The sequence below is a fragment of the Gambusia affinis genome, linkage group LG10 (genome assembly GCF_019740435.1).
Source record: "Gambusia affinis linkage group LG10, SWU_Gaff_1.0, whole genome shotgun sequence".
NCBI classification, from domain to species: domain Eukaryota; kingdom Metazoa; phylum Chordata; class Actinopteri; order Cyprinodontiformes; family Poeciliidae; genus Gambusia; species Gambusia affinis.
The window spans coordinates 27,679,746-27,695,917 of NC_057877.1; the positions used below are offsets into that span (position 1 = coordinate 27,679,746).

At 37.3% G+C, this 16,172-nt stretch overlaps 1 long non-coding RNA gene across 1 annotated transcript; it reads left to right on the forward strand.

Moving 5' to 3' along the window:
* Positions 1-472: 472 nt before the first annotated feature.
* Positions 473-13,823, forward strand: LOC122838456. The gene is made up of 3 exons (XR_006371897.1): positions 473-572; positions 13,246-13,332; positions 13,438-13,823. It is a non-coding gene; the product is annotated as an uncharacterized LOC122838456 (long non-coding RNA).
* Positions 13,824-16,172: the final 2,349 nt, after the last annotated feature.

Genomic DNA, 16,172 nt, shown 5'->3' on the forward strand with positions numbered 1-16,172 from the left:
TTCAGTTTTGCTCATTATTAAAATCCAAAATAACAAAAACACTGGTCCGTTTGGGTCAAATGTTGGATTCTAAATGTGGTAATGCTATTCCAGACTGACTGCAAACCTTTCTGATTCATCTGTCAATGTATTACCGGCATCTATCAGGAGTTCTCAGTTTCAAAAAGTTTACAAATGTTCATCATTGGACTAACAAATATATGTAGGCGCCTCTAAATGTTTATCGTTTCGTAATAGATTGGAGACAAAGTCATAGAAAAACAAATCAATCTCCGTAGACGTTTGATTCATTCTAAAATTATTATTTTTTACATCATTGCTATCAAAATAAGTTAAATTTTTCTTAATTCAGCAAATCATTCGATTGGTCTTCAGTTTTATTTTATGTAATTAATGTTCCATTTCCACTGTTTTTGTATTTTCATTTTAAATTAATAGAATTTTTTTTTCTTTTATGCAACTATAGCAAAGTTCCTCCTGATGAAGTGGTGATTGGTCCAATCCCGATTTCTCGACCAATGACGTCTGGAGATGAGCATTAGCCCCGCCCACAACTCTCCACTGATCAGCAGGTAAAGATGGATTAATTTATGAAACCAAAAGACCAACAAGGGAAAGATAAGTAAAAGCTAAATCTAAAAGTGTAAAGTATTTATTCCCTATAAAAACAAACCTTTAATTTTAAACCTGTCAGTGACTGAACATTAAAATCAGAGCAGATAAGCAGCTATTTGCAATTTGAACATTTTTCCAGTCAGTAGACAGAACCCATTTAAGTGGATGTTTAAAATTCCCTTTTTGACGGGATTATAACTCTTTATTTTTAAAACCTCTTGACTTTTCTGGAACTAGTTCTGTGTGCATCTGGGTCCAACTAGAAACTGAACCTTACCGTTTGACTTCCTTTGATGACCAAACATGTAATATATCACAACCTACAAAGATAATTTTAAATAAAACTTTTTAACTTGACGTTAAAACAATGTTTCTTTATTGTTTCTGTTAGTGGGACACATGGAGAATCTTAAAGTCATAAAAATGCTACTTTCCCACACTACTGCATTATTTCATCACAATCATGTGCAAAACCTTGTCAATATTCTGCAACTTCACAATTGCAGTGTTTCCAATAAATGAGAAATGCATTAAAATTGCATCTGAATAAATTTATTCATGGGGTAACTAAAAAAAAAACCATGGAGCTCCATCATCCTACGACCACTTCCTGTCGTCTTCTTTGTCGTTTCCACCAGTAGTAACATCCTGTTGTTGATATGTGATGTGAAAGGGTTTTCATTGCAGTTTTTCAACAAACATTAATTTCGATGCCGTTGAGAAGCAGAAAAACGTGAGTTTTGTGTTTCCATTAAGCAAATTTATTTACATAATACCAAATTTGTGCAACTTTATGGTCAATGGAAACTCAGGCTGTCGCTCACCTTTCTTTACAGTAATACTGCAGATATCAAACAAAATGTATTCTTCTTCTTAAATTACATTCCTGCAAGACGAGGAAATTTTCCCCTTCTTGCACTTTAATTTGGGGGGAAAAAGTTTCATTTTTAATTTTTTTCCGTTTCTGAATGCGGGTTGCTCTGCAGCACTGAGAGCCTGATTGCAGGTGAAGAGGCCTCTTGGTATGCTGGGTAATTTACATGACATGATTACTCCAGCAGCCCTGCTCTTTGTGTGTGTGTGTGTGTGTATGCGTGTGTGTGTGTCTGCGTTGCATGTAAGTGTGTGTGACAGAGCGACGGTAAAATGGTGCTAAACATCTGTGAGCTTGATGACACTCACTTAAAACAACGGCTTGGGAGGCGTGAGGGCGGTGTGATTGAAGGAAGAAAAGGAGGAAGATGGAAGAGAGAGTAGAGGGGGAGGATGATGGAGGAAAAAATGTAGAAATGTATACAGGTATTTGAAAGGAAGGAGAGACGCATGGTGAAGCTGAAAGATACTCCTCAAGAACTGCGAACGTGGAGGGAGAGATGTGAGGTATTCCTGTGTGTGTGTGCGTGTGTGTGTGTGTGTGTGTGAGGGGCAGACAGGGCAGGTGAGCTGCATGGTCCAACTTGCTTTAAAAGCACCTGAAAAAACAACACGAGGCTGGCATGATAACATCTCCCCTGCCTGCCTGTCAGGCTCCATCTGCATCTAAATTTATACCAACACTCCGGCTTTGACATGCAGATTTCTGCTGTTTTCTCAGGCCTGCATGTCGGTAATCCTCTTTGGAAAGTTATGTTTATGACTGCTGTAGATTTATTTACTTCTCTATTTACTATGTTCATCCCCAAATGGAGTTTGTAGTCTTAACCGCTGTTTTCTTTAGTGTTTTTATTCAGCACTTTGTTACAGGAGCAACACATTTTGTTTGATTTCAGCTGATTTTATATTTTTGTTTAGCACTGAGATAGATTTAAGTTTCTAGATGTTTACTTTAATTAAGTTCTCAGAAATGTTCATAAATATGCTGATAAAGAAAATATGAGTGAAAGTTTGGACCCTCAGGGTGTTCAAACTTTTCAAAAGTTGAAAGAGTCAAAAGAAGTCACTGGCCAACCAAAAAAAACAAATAAATTAGTCCAAGTGATATATTTTTTCGTCTATTTTTATTTTTTCAAAATGGATTTTTATTGTATTAAAAGTTTGAAAGGGATTTTTTATGTATTAGTGCCGTTGGACTCGGTGTGAAAGAAAACAGCAGCAGCTGGAAACAACAAGTGTTGTGATGTTTGGTCCCAAATCGAATCGATTGTACCGGACTGTTGCGTGTGAACACACCCTCTGTTCCGGTTTCACTCCATCTCTACATCACCAGTCCAAACTGTTGATAAACATTTTATTTATGACCCTTTCATCTGAGTTCTGCAGCTAAAATAAAAACTTTATCACGTCTATTCTGTGTAAATAATTTTCTGGTTACCTAGTGTGGTCCTCTGCTGCTGTAGCTCATCATCTTCATCATTCTGACATGCATCTGTGGTATAAAGTGGATCTTTACTGAAGGTTTGCTGTCATTTCAAACCTGCTATTAAGCAGTTGGACAGTTAGAATCAATGAAATGTCTAAGTACACCTGTTTATATATGTAATTATTTCATTCTTAAAGCAGTTTGTCCTCCAGTGAACTCATCGTTTTCAATGCTGGCAAGAATAAAAGCAGTCTGTCAGTTTGTGAAAGATCCTCTAGATCAGAAAGTGTGTTGAGAGTGAAATGTGACATACTGCAGAGTCTCATTTGAAGGTTTCTGCAGCCATCAGGAGGAAATGTTGCTCTAAAAGGGAGAGGATGCGAGCTTAGGCTGATTCCTCAGACAATGCTGCATCAATAACCATCTTTCACCAGCGGCGGATACTACGGCATGGGCAAAGGATTAGTTTATAAAACCTGTACAATACACAGTTACGTCAACAAAACCTGGTTAAAAGGTGCAGCGCATCGTGGAAAAGGAAATGTCTTTAATATCTTGTCACTGTAGAAATCAAAACGATTTATAGCTTCAGAAATAAACAAGTTCCTGTTTTCATAAAAATCCCTTTAGTGGAAAGAGTTTATGTCCTAATGCACAAATATATCCAGAAAATATGAATAATCTGAACGTGATTGAGATACTTTTTTTTAAGTATTTTTACCACGCTGTACTTTTTTCTTGAATAATTTTATGAAGTATTTCTTCTCTTACTTGAGTAAAATTTCAGTTTTTTATCCACTGAAGGAAAAACCAACATGTTTTAACCACAAAAATCACCAGAACCACACCTGCAGTTTTTGTTAGTTTCATAAGATTTTTATTGACAGAAACTGATTTGAAAAAACTTTCTTTAGCCTGATTTTTGTTAGTTTTTATGAGTTATCATTTTCATCCTTCAGACACCAAAATTTCCACTTAACTTTATATTTTTTAAGTATTAAATGATTGATAATTTGATCAGTTACTCAGTAATTAAGTAGACTTTTTACCAAATACCTTTTTACTCTCATCGAGTATTTTCTTGGACGGATACTTTTGACTTGAGTAAAAATATGTTGAAGTGGTGCTACTCTGACTTGAGTACAACTTTTGGATCTTCTGATTAAACGTGTTTTCCTGCAGTTTTCCTGAAACCCCAGAATATTTTTCTAAAACCAGATTGTTTTCGTGGATGTGCAGCTTTGCAGCAGCAGCCTTTGCTTTACTGCGGCGCGTTTCTATCGTCGTTCGGTGAGATTTTAGCGTTTAAGAAAACACGGCTACCCTTGACGTCGTTCTCTCCGTGCTTCACCTCTCGCTCTGCGTCTCCCAGGTAGAGGCGGATTAGCAGAGTTCTGCTTCGTTTACCTTCACCTGTCAACGCCGGCTGCGTGTGTGTGTGTGTGTGTCCTGAGCACTCAGCCATGAGAAACTACCGCTAAGACCCTGCATCATAGGTTGTGTGTAGTTGACAGCTAAAGAGTCCCACCCAGAACACACACACACACACACACACACACCCGTAAGGTTTAAAGTGACGCCTAAGCCGACTAAATGCGTCGGGGTTTCGGATCCTGCGATGCACTCAGAATATGAAAACCTGACGCCGCTTTTAATTTTCTGTTTCCACTTAAGTTGAGAGGAGAAGATGTGGAGAACAGCATCAGAGGGGGGGAGTGTGTGTGTGTGCGTGCGTGCGTGTGCGTGTGTTTGTGTGTGTTTGTGTGTGTGTGTGTGTGTGTGTGTGTGGTCCCGTGTGATGAGAAGGAGCTGCACCTCCACGGCTCACTGCCATCCTCCTTCCTCCCTGAGCCTGCTCTGGCCTGTTGGCAGGAAGTGTCCTCCCAGCTGACAAAAACACACCCATCACAAACACACACATCCTCAGCCGTCACAAACACACACATCCTCACAAAAAAGTTGGCAAAATGCCCTCCTGTCCCTCAGAACACCACAGAACGCAACCAGAACCTCAAATTAAAGTCCGAGTCTGATCAGCAGAGGACCAGAGGAAGTAAAAATTATAAGTATGAGCAGCACTACTACAGCATATTTTTACTCAAGTAAAAGTAAATGAGTATTTTGTTGAAAAGTCTGCTGAAGTAACTGATCAAATTATCAATCATCTAATATTTAAAAATGACATCATCGGACGAACCAAAATATAAAGTTGAATTAAAGTTACTACCCAACTCTGGTTGCTGCAGAAAGATCAGCCATGCACTGTAAAAACACAAAATACCACCAAGTATTTTTGGTCTAGTTTTTAATGTAAATATCTCAGTACACTTGAAATAAGGCAAAACCAACTTACACATAACTTTTCAGTAAGATATAGGAGCTTGTTTCAAATCAATAATTCCTTAATATTGATGGGAAAGTTCTAGTCCAACTGGCAGATTTAATTTATGGGAAAATGTCTCATTATAGGTGGAACTAGAACTTTAAAAAAATAAATTTTAAGGAATTATTTTCTTAAATCAAGCTCCTCGATCTTATTCAACTACATTTACTTGAGTAACTTTTTGGAATTCTAACATTTAGGAGTATTTTACTACGCTGTACTTTTTACTTTTACTTGAGTAATTTTATTATGAAGTATTTCCACTCTTAGTTGAGGAAACGTTTTGGGAACTCTACCCACCTCTGATAACGTGACATCCAAAGTATCAGAGAAATGACTTTCAGCAGGTGGCGCTCTTCCTTCTGGATTTGACTGCAGAAGATGGTGAACGTCCAAAACACTCGGAGAAAAAATAACAGTTTTCCTGAGCAGGAAGTAAACATGTTTGCAGAAATATTCAGCTGAAACAAAAGGTCCTTAAAACACTAAGAGTTATTCCACTTCAGGTTGGCTGGTGCTGAGAGACAAAGTGAAAACCACTATTCAACGTTAACCTTGGAACCAAACATCGTTTTAATTGGGTTCATTCAGACTCGATTGTTTTCTTAGTTTTAATCAACAAAAACAAGCTGGAAATTAAAGTCTTAGTTTTTCTTTTTTTAAATCAGACAAAAGAGGCATTAATTAAAACAAAAGTTTACAACCTTTCACACATTTTAAATAGAGTTTAATAATAATAGTAATGATAATAATAATAATAAGGTGTCTCATGAGAGCTGTATTTCTGTTTAATAGTTGCTTTGACCTGCATGATTAAATCCCTTCTGGTATAATTCAACTATCACATAAATCTGAAGAACATTTTTAAAAAAAGGCTTTGACAGGAAAAACAGAAAGCCATAGATATAAAAAAACAGAAAATAGTCTCTAATGTTGTTTAATTCAAGCTGATTGCTCTTCTGATTCATCGCCATCATAAACAATTGATCACTCAAATAATTTCAAATAAAACATTACTAAACACTTAAACTGCAAAACCATCTGAAGTGAGAGTAAAAAAAACTTTTATATCTGTAAACTCCCTTAAATTAGTGTTTCTCTTCCTTTTTTTAACTGTAGCTTTCCATCAGTAGTTGGAGCTCCTGTTAAAGGCTGAAAGGAAGATTTTCAGTTTCAGTTCAGTCACTTCAATAAAAACATTTTCCATGAACCACCTGAAGAAAACCCTCCCAGAAGTCAGATTGCTGTTCAGATATCGAATGTAGCATTATTTCTATCTGGTTTAAGGTGACATTCTTCCTTGAACATCTTTATTACATTTCTTGCCCAAAATCATTCTTAGGTAACGAGATTTTGAGGGTTTTTTTTAGCTCCTTTCAGAAGCAGCTGTTTTGGGGCGTCTTGTCATTTTGAACCCAGATAAGCTGCTGCTGGCCACGCCCCCCAACTCTACGTTCACTCTCTCATTTGTAAATGGCTGCAAAAAGATGCACAATTATACAACTGCACATCTTTGAAAAGTAGAAGTGGAGCCTCCTGTGCAACCAACAACAATGCTGCAAGAGGTTTCTGAATGTTAAGTCAACAACAAAAACGTGAACACAGCTGACCAAACTTGCTGGAACTCCCATTTGGTTGCTAAGTAACAGGCCAGACTCACCTGGGGTGGCTAGGTAACGGTGCAGTTCTTTAAATGTATTATGTAAATTATGTTTTATTCTTTGTTTGCTTGAACTGTTTTCAGAAACTGTTGAGGCTGAAGTGGAAGTATAAAATGTGCAAAAAGTGAATTTCCCCTAATTATTCCCTTTAAATAAACAGTTTAAATGGGCATTTACAATTTGTAACTCATAATAGTAATAATCGCATCTAAACGTTTCATGATCGTTCTCAATATGTGCATTTTGAGGACCCAGAAGTCTTTCAAATGTTTAGAAAACTTGAATAAAACTGCTCAAAAACCTCAAATCATCAGCCTCAATGCTCAGCTTTGCAAAGTTTAGATAAAAAATTTAAAGGAAACAAGCCAACACATCCGTCCTGTAGCCAAGGACCTCGCTTGACTGATTTATTTTTTCATTTTACTGTAACTTCTCCCCCATGGGTTCAGAGAGGGGTGGCTCGTCTAAGTACCTGAATTAGAGACACACAGAGAGAGAGGTAATTAGAATCCAGTGATTAATGTTCTAATGAGTTTATTCTCTGAGGGGATTAACATGAAGGCTAATAGCAGCTCTGCTAAAAACATCCCAAAAAACCCAAAACACTGGAGACAAAAAGGCAGGCTCAGGATTTACTGCTTCAGCAGAAAAAACAAAAACGTGTTGCTGCTCTTGTTTTTCACTCCTTATTTTGTTTATTATGAACTTGCTCAACCTTGAAATGACCTCAACTCCGCTTGGCAGCACTGCAGTGAAAAGAGATGTTCAACCGTTCCCAGTCAGCAAGTGGAGCAAAAATAAAATCAGTTCACTTTCTAATGTATAACGGCACTAACATGAGGTGCAAAATTAAATTAAGAGGTTCTAAAAAAACCCCAAATTAAACAAAACAGACCTGAAAAGGCTTAAACAAAATCGAAGACAAAGACATTTTTTTCCACAATGGCGACAAACCTTAAGATCTCAAAGGATCACAAGGACACACAAAGAGTCAGCCATGCAGCAAAAAACCAAATAACTGCTTGTAAGAGCCAAACCGTTAAACTAAAAAGATCAAAAGGAGAAGCACAATTACTAAACTGGAATGGAAAAAACTAAACAAAACATGTAAAGTGAACACAAAGTGTTGTGAAACAGGCAAAATCACAGGTAAAGTACACAGCTGGGGAAACAGAGAAACCACAAATTACGTTTGTGGTTTGTGGTCGTTTTGTATCTTTTCAGTTTGTGTGTCTTTGTCCTCAGTAATAACAGTTAAAGGCCTTTTTCATGTTGGAGCCCCGGGGGTCTCCTGCTTCACAGCAGCACAGATATTATTCACTCTCCTCCTCCCACATACACAGAATAGATTCAGATTTCAGTGATTTTTTTATTGGATTTTTTCAGAAAGGTGTCCCAACTTTCTTTGTAACACTGCAAAAACACAAAATCTTACCCAGTATTTTTGGTCTACTTTCTAGAGCAAACTTGAAATAAGACAAAACTAAATTACAAGTAACTTTTCAGCAAAATATTGTTTGTTTTGGCAGATTATTAAACTTATAACAAGACGATTTTCCCATTTTCTAAGTTAATTTTAAATTATTTTATAACATAACTTATGTCATAATTAAGGAATTGTTTACTTAAAACAAGCTTCTATATCCTGCTGAAAATTTACTTTTAAGTTGGTTTGTCTTATTTCAAGACAAACTTAGAATCTGGACCAAATTAAATTGATAAGATTTTATATTTTTGCAGCGAAAATGAGAGAAGTGACAAGGTTACATGAAGGGATACAGAGAAAAAAATCAAGCATGGAAACAAACATATCTGCTTGTAACCAGTTGGTTTTTGGAGTGACATTCGGGTTGGCTTAGCCATTTTCCGAAGGAAAAGGAGAGATTAAGACAATCCACCTTCACCGCGCCGAGGTGCTCAGGGACACCGGGAGCAAAGAGGATTGTGGAGAAGAGAGGGGCTTCTGGGAGAGCGTCAGAGGAATCTGAGGAGGCATTAGCAGTAACATACTCCACCTGAGATAGACGGGGAAGACTGCACACAGTGACAGCTGCACGGACCCCGCATGTTGTTGCACATCATGGATGTAGCAGAGGACAGGCTGCCTTTAAAGGAAATACTATACAGAACTCACATTTGACAATTTACAGAAACCATTTACGTCTGGTTCTGTTCTGGTTCTGTTCTGGTTCTGGTTCTGGTTCTGGTTCTGCTCTGATTGGAACCTCTGGAGAAGATCATGCAAAGAAGGAATCTTTATAGGATCAAGAAAATGATGGACAACCGGTCCATCCTCTCTATCTTGGGAAAACAGAGCATCTTCAGTCAGAGTTGTCTTCAGATTTGTTGTAATACTGCTACAGGAGATCTTTCCTGCCAACAGCCATCGCCATCTTCAACATTTTTGAAGAATCTGAACTGATGAGTTCAGCGAACCGCTTTGGTCACTAGTGCTTATAAAAACAAGCCAGGCACCCAGATTTACAAAGAAGGCTGGTTCTGTTCTGGTTCTGTTCTGGTTCTGGTTCTGGTTCTGCTCTGATGACGACTGTGGAACCTCTGGAGAAGATCATGCAAAGAAGGAATCTTTATAGGATCAAGAAAATGATGGACAACCGGGTCCATCCTCTCTATCTTGGGAAAACAGAGCATCTTCAGTCAGAGTTGTCTTCAGATTTGTTGTAATACAGACTGCTACAGGAGATCTTTCCTGCCAACAGCCATCGCCATCTTCAACGACTTTTTGAAGAATCTGAACTGATGAGTTCATTTAATTTCCCAAGTGGAAATTGAATTAAATAAGTGTGAATGTGGTTCTTGTTTAAGGTGCTTTGACTGGTCAAAATGATTGAAAAAGCGCTTTTTAAGTTCAGTCCATTTACCGTGTTTTTAGCAATAAGTTGATGTTTTTAGGTGTCTGGAAAGGAAGCTGTTCCAAAAGCCTTCTGAATGCAACGTCATCAGCAGGCACCTCTGCGTTACCTAGCAACCCCACTGAAACCTGGGCCGTTACCTAGCAACCCCACTGAAACCTGGGCCGTTACCTGGCAACCCCACTGAAACCTGGGCCGTTACCTGGCAACCCCACTGAAAACCAGCTTGTCCAAGTCAATAATTCCTTAATGTTGATGAAAAATATTCTATCATCAATATTAAGGGGAGAGTTTTTGTGCATCACAAACAACTTTTTGTCTAAAAGGAAAATTACAACATTTTACAACATGTTCTTTAAAATAGACACCTTTCTGGAAAATCTTTTTAAAAGTTATATATGTTTGATAAATCACATTTTACTAGAATCATTGTTTAATGTAAAACTGGTCATTTTATCTTCATGTATACACGTCGAGCACAAATTTATTTTTGAACAAGATTCCTTTAAAGTTTTGCATTAAATTTAGTTTTTTATTGCAACATTTCAGATTTTTGTCTTCATCATAAGAGACTTTTTTTTAAAAATTGATTTCTTCAGTTCTGTTGTGGGAACAGTTTAGAAAGTTGCGCTATCCCATAGAAAGGAGACACTCAAAACAAATGTTGACTTTATCATGACGTGAACTTCGAAGAGCTTTCAGGAACAAATAAGCATCAGCTTTTCTTCACACTGCGCTCAGAAGAGAGTAGCTCTTCTCAAGGTTAGCAGTGTCTCGCTCCGCATGCTGGAGTGTCCTTGGGCGAAACGTTGTCTCTGGATCCTTTCATGCGGTGTTGAGACATAAAACTCGCTGCACTCCACCGTCTAAGAAGCTGAAATGAATGTATGTTTGAATGTGGCTTGAGGTGTAAAGCAGTTGTCAGTAAACTAGCTTCATACACTTATTGGCACCTCTTACAAAGCTGTATAAAAAGCCTTAAAATTGAAAAATGTTTTATTTTTCACAGAAGGTGTTATGTAAAATGTATCCCTTTTTCTAGCTTTTTAAACAAATCATGTTATAATGTTTTTCCATCATCAAAAACATACCTGGAATACTTTGAATCTCCCATGGCAACCATTCAGGAATACCTAACATGCTCTCACAAAGCGCCCCTATTTCTACAGAGACCCTCCTCAGATCATCACTCAGATCCTACAGACTAGTGAAGCAGCAATTAGCAAACACCCGGTAGAGTTTATCATACCAACTGCTTTTCAGTCCAACGCTCCTAAGAATGTTTACTTTATGAAGAAACATTGTTTGACTTGCTGAAGGTAGAGTGTCTAAAAGAGCAGGAAATTCTTAAAGATTTCAAGGCGTCTAATTGTGAAGTCAACTTTCTTCTAAGCTACATATGTAAGCTAAGAAAAAGAGGGTTGACTTTGCATCTTAAGAGTTAGTTTTATGTGAAATTGCTTGATATTTTGGAGCTATATCTTGTTGAGAAACCCATGCTGGTCATCAACTTGCTCGTATGAATACATTTGTCCATGAATTCGAATTCAAAAATACTTTATTGAATAAATAATAATAATAATAATAATAATAATAATAATAATAATAATAGAAAAACTAAATCTGATGAATGTATTTAGCTCATTTGCTCTGTTCCTACTTCCATCTATCTGATCCTTCTTTTGCTTGAAGCATGAGATCTTCTTCATCCCTGATAATGTTCCTCTGCAGTTTATTCTATATCTTTTCTCCTTACTGTCTATATAGCTTATTTTGAGAGATATACTCTTTAATAACTCCCTGTCTTGCTCCCTAAATGCTTCTTTCTTGTTTTGCAGTTGCTTTAGTTCACTGGTGGGAAGCATCTCACTGTTCAGACGCTGTCCACACACTCAGCCATGGCTCTGATGTCATCTCTATGTGGCTGGCAAAGAGCAATCCAATCCGTAGCCTCAAAACAACTCTGTAGGGCTTCTTCCTCTTCAACTTTCTTTCAGTGGTTTTTGTTACAGGCCGTCTCTGAACAAAGGACTTGCATGCTGAACAGAGAAACACAAGGTTATGATTTGATTTCCCCAGCGTAGGTCTTGCTTTGGACATTTGAGTCCCTGACTTTTGTGAAAAAGTTTTGTTTTCTCAGGTGGAGCAGCTGACAAACTGTTGAAAGCTTGGCAGTGTAGCAGAGAGTGAGGCATGATTAAAATCACCAGATATTGCCACAAATGCATTGGGGTGTTGTGTCCGTATCCTAGCAACAGCGGAACTGACGACATCACGTGCGTTATCGGCAAAAGCTGAGGGTAGAATGTAAACGGCTGCCAGCAAAATAACAAGGCAAATAAACATGGACGGAAACTTCCTGCCAAGAGTTCAAGGTCTGGACTGCAGAGACGACATTGGATGATAGCATCTGTTGTTAACAGGCACTGCTGATCCACCTTGGTGAACAAACCTGCTGTAATATTCCTAGAAGGTTCGGTAGTAACTAGTTACCTTTACTCTGTTACATTTAATTGAGGAACCTTTTGGAAAATATATACTTTTAGAAATATGTTTACTCTCCTGTACTTTTTATCCTTTACTTGAGTAACTATTACGAAGTATTGCTACACTTACTTGAGCAAAATGTCTGTATTTTCTACTCAATACAAGTCTCTGAATGCATCTTACCAAGTATTTGTGGTCCAGTTTCTAGTGTAGATACATTGGCACCATTGAAATAAGACAAAAGTAACTTACAAGTAACATTTCAGCAAGATATATGAACTGGTCAATAAAACCTTAATATTGGTGACAAAATACTACTTCTATTGGCAGATTATTTCACTTATAAAAATATGTTATAAGCAAATTAATCTGACAATGGAGTTAGTACTTTTTCATCAATATTAAGGAATTATTGATTTAAAACAAGTTCCTATTTCTTGCTGAAAAGTTGCTTAGTTCTGTCTTATTTTAAGTGTGCTATTATAAAGAAATTGATTTGGAAAAGTTTTTTATTTTGCCTAATATTTATATGAATTTGATGTTTAAAATGCCAAACATAATTGTTATTTTTAAATATTAAATGACCAGTTAATATTTGAGTAGTCTTTTTTTACCAAATACTTTGTTTATTCTTACTTTAATAATTTCTTAGATGGCTACTTGTTACTTTTACTTGAGTGAAAATGTGTTGAAGTTGTGCTTTACTCGCCTCCAACTTCTGAATTTGGCACCCACTGAGAGTTTAAAGGCTGTTTCTGCGGTCATGTCACGAATCTGCTGTTTACAAACAAATAATCCCTCTAAAGTCGTTGTTACGTGTTTCAATTTTCAGTCCTGACATTTTAACACAGGAGCTTAACTGATCTGTTGAGCCCTCAAAGGAAAACTGAAGATGTTTTTCTCGTTGTTAATTTCTCCTGAATGCAGATCAAGTGACCGTTATAAAACGCAGACACAAGCATCCAGGAAATCTCCCCCAGGAAAACAGGCCGTCAGACAACGGGACCCAACAAGGTAACAGCGATGGGAGAGGGAACAAAGGAGTTCATGGCTGTCGTTGGGTTTTCTTTCGGTTTTGTCGTTGTTTCATCCCTTCTTTTGTCTGGGGGCAAACTGCAGGAGCCAGGAGGCCCCGGAGCAACAGCTGGCAGGTAGGAAGAGAGGGAGGGAGAGAAGGAAGGAGAGAGGAAAAGAGGGGGCGGCGTACAGACGACAGGCTGAAGAAAGGTAAGAGGGAAGGACACAAACTGCAGGATGGAAACGTTTTACCTTCACATGTTGACTGCATGTTCAGCTACTAATATTTCATCTTTAAGAGACAGATTGAAGATTTTTAGACATGTGATAGTGTGACTGCTAATACTGACTCCATGAAAAGACAGATAAGAGATTATCAAAGGTACATTAATGCATAAAATGATCATTTGACACACATGAAACTCTGTCCTTTTTTTCTGCTGAGTCTCTCTCTCTCTCTCTCACACACACACACACACACACACACACACACAGTAGGTCTCAGTTAACCAGAGTCAATAGCCTGCAGACAGACAAGTGTGATTACAGGAGATACTATTGCTCTCACTATTTAGCAGCTTCACTTTCTGTGTCTGAGGGGAAAATGAAGGGTGTTAAAAAGAGACCAGAGGTTTCATCTTGGATCGTCTCTTCACACAACTGACATGCGGCGCTCTTTGAATCGCTTTTTTATCACATTTTTTGTTTTTAAAATGTCTCTGTGTATTAATCTGCATTTTGATTCATGATATCTATTTATTTTTATATTCAACTACAAAAAGAAAAAACTGGTTTAACTTGCATCTGATTTTGGCTTCAGTTGAGTTTTTATTTTCCATTTTCGTAAAACTTTATTCTCTTAATATTATGACTTTATTCATGTAGTTTTTACTTTTTTCTCGTAATTTTTACTTAAGTTTTGTATTTTCTTATAATCCATTGTAGAAAGCCAATCTTTACTGCTCTGATATTGAGGAAGATGAAGCGACTTAAGCAGAGTTGTAGTAACTGGTTATATTTACTCAATTACATTTGCTTGAGTAACTTTTGGAAAACATTTAATTTTTGAAGTATTTCTACTCTCACTTGAGTGAAATTTCTGCATTTTCTACCCATTAATTGAAAATCAAACATATTTTAACCAAAAATTCACCAGACTCAGACACACACCTGCAGTTTTTGTTAAAGTTTCATAAGTTTTATTTTGAAAGAAACTGATTTAGAAAAACTTTATTTTCCTTGTATTTGTTATTTTTTGTTACTACATGAATTATTGTCATTTTAGTTCTTGAAATACCAAAATTTCCACTTAACTTTATATTTTGGTCCATCTAATAATGCATCTATCCATTTTCTAACACCCTTGCTCAGTACTTTTTTACCACATACTGTTTTACTCTTACTTGAGTAATTTCATGGACAGCTACTTTTTATTTTTACTAAAGTAGAAATATGTTGAATTAGTGCTACTCTAGCTAGAGTATAGTTTGTGGGAACTTAAATAAGAATGAAACTTCATATTTGTTTTTAAGAAATGAGTGAAATTTATTTGTTTATCCTCTTACTTAGAAAAGCAGTTTTGATCATAATAAGGAAGGAAGAAAACTCTACATCTTGTATCAGTTTTATGTTACTACAAAAATAAAAAATAAAAACAAGGAAATCACTGTGAAGAAATGAGACAGTCGTTTTTTGTCCAAGCAGGTCAACTGCAGCCTGATGCCCGACTGTTGCTGTGGCTTATTTATTTACATCAGGCAGCTTCAAACACTCAATCACCCGTTTATCTCTGCCTGTCTTACCACACACACACACACACACGCACACACACACACACCCACACACGCACACACGCAGACGCACCCCGCTCTGACCAGGCAGATGGTTGTGCCACCCCTGCCAAAGCAGCATAACAAGCTGCACACACACACACACACACACACACACACACACACACACACACACAAATAAAGGGGAGTGGGACGTCTGTCTCAGCCGCCTCTCTGTGTCGAAGCGAAGCTGGCATCAGCCATGAATCCATCAATCCTTCACGCTGCCCCCCTTTCACCTCCACCTGTTACAGTACAGGCTGTTTAACTGGAAACACTGGGAAAACAAAATTAAACTGGTGATGAGAACTAGCTGTGTTTCAACAAATGTTGACCAATATTCCACTAATGTTAAAAAAAACATACTTTGGCAATTTCTGTTTCCATTAAATAAGGAATTAAAATCACATGTGAATAAGTTTGTTGAAGTGATAAATCATTAAAATCCATCCCACTCCCTCGTCCTCCCACCACTTCCTGTCGTCTTCTTTGTGGTTCTTCCAGTAGTAACATCCTGTTGTTGATCATGGACTTGTGTGATGTGAAACAATTGTTTCCATTGCAGTTTTGTGAAATAAACAATTTGATCAAAAAACGTTTTTTTTTTTTTTTTTAAATAAACATATTTCAATCAAGCAAATTTATTTTTGAAATGTAAAAAGCTACATTTGCACTGCGCCCTGAAGTCACCCAATTCCATTTTTTTGGTTATGTCATGAAAAGATCAGATAGGTAATGGATTTAGATCCACATATCCAGGTGGCCTGGGTCACATTAAGGCAGAAACATCAGGATTGAGTCACTTCAGGCTGACGAGCTCTGCCGTTAGCATCCATGTTTACTTCCACAAACTCTGAGCACTTCTTCTTCTTCCTTTTTTTGTGACATTTGGTAAAACACTTAGCACACTCTCTGATGTTATTGCGCCCTCTACTGCGCATGTGGGACATTTTCAGGTAATTTACAATTCACAATGGAGATCACATACAAGTCGCATATATTTGGAAG